The sequence below is a fragment of the Orycteropus afer genome, unplaced genomic scaffold (assembly GCF_000298275.1).
Source record: "Orycteropus afer afer isolate SDZICR_OR568_19922 unplaced genomic scaffold, OryAfe1.0 scaffold00089, whole genome shotgun sequence".
NCBI lineage: Eukaryota > Metazoa > Chordata > Mammalia > Tubulidentata > Orycteropodidae > Orycteropus > Orycteropus afer.
This window is the reverse complement of record NW_006921676.1, coordinates 953,931-955,241: the sequence shown is the minus strand read 5'-3', so window position 1 is coordinate 955,241 and position 1,311 is coordinate 953,931. Positions and strand designations below refer to the sequence as shown.

The following is a 1,311-nucleotide window of genomic DNA, read 5'->3' as shown; positions in this document are numbered from 1 at the left end:
GCCAGCCTTCTCGTTAGCAGTCAAATGCCTTAGTCACTATGCCAGAAAGGTATTCTAAAAAACCATCTGTGTGAGACCAAAAGGTCAACACTTACTCTGAAAACAAAGATGAGAAGACAATGGGGTGGGAGAAACTACAATACTAGAAATGAAACCACCATGACATAGTTAAAGATAATGTTGACACACTTTGAAAAATGAACTAACATCATTGAACAATTTGTGTGGAAAAGATAAAACAGGAACCTAACTTACCACATAAAATTTTACCAAAACATTATTAAAAAAGAAAGGAGACAACCTACTTCTACAACGGGATAAAATATGTGGGAACCATGTATCTGATAAGGGTATAACTCCTACAATTCAACAGCAAAAAGACAAACAACCCAATTAAAAAATGGACAAAAGATATGAATAGACAGACATGTCTCTGAAGAAGATATACAAATGTCCAATATGCACATGAAAAGATGCTCAAGATTGGTCATTAGGAAAATGTAAATCAAAACTATAATAAGATACCACTTTACACTTACTATGATGGCTATTATCAGAAAAAGGAATATAACAAGTTTTGGTGAGAATATGGAGAACTGAAATTCTTGTAAATTTCTAGTGGTAAATTAAAATGATGCAGTTGCTATGGAAAACAGTTTGGTGGCTACTCAGAAAGTTAAACATAGAATTACTGTATGACCCAGAAATTCTATTCCTAGGTACACACAGACAGACTTGAGAGCAGAGACTCAAGCAAATACATATCAACCAATGCTCATTATAGTATTGTTCACAGTAGTCAAAGATGGAAACAACCCAATTATCCATCAAGATGAACAAATAAAGTAAATGTGGCATGCACAGGTAGTCCCCGACTTACAATGAGTGTTCTGATGACTGTTTTAAGTTGGTATGATTTAAATACCTATTTTTTTTTTAGTTTACATTATTATTGCTCCCCCCGCCCATTTTTTATATATTTTTGTTGTTAGGTGCCATCGAGTCGTCTCCAACTCATAGCGACCCCATGCTCAGCAGAACAAAACACTGCCCAATCCCGCACCAGTTCCATGATCCCTGCTATACTTGAGCTCATCATCGCAGGCACCATGTCAATCCATTTCAAAATCAGGAAATCAGCACTAATACTGTTACTATTTAATTTACAGAACTTATTCAGATTTCACCAATTGCCTCATCAACATCCTTTTTAGCTAAAGAAAAAGAAATATTCAAGGCCCAATGCATTTATTTGTTAGACACTTTGTTGTTGTTGCTGTTAAGTGCCATCGAGTCGTTTCCAACTCATAG

The 1,311-nt window shown here is 35.4% G+C and overlaps 1 protein-coding gene across 1 annotated transcript in view; it reads right to left on the bottom strand.

Annotated features, from left to right (window-relative positions):
• The window catches only part of LIMS1 (LIM zinc finger domain containing 1), a 47,294-nt gene that overhangs the window by 3,931 nt on the left and 42,052 nt on the right, over window positions 1–1,311 (bottom strand). The window lies entirely within an intron of this gene.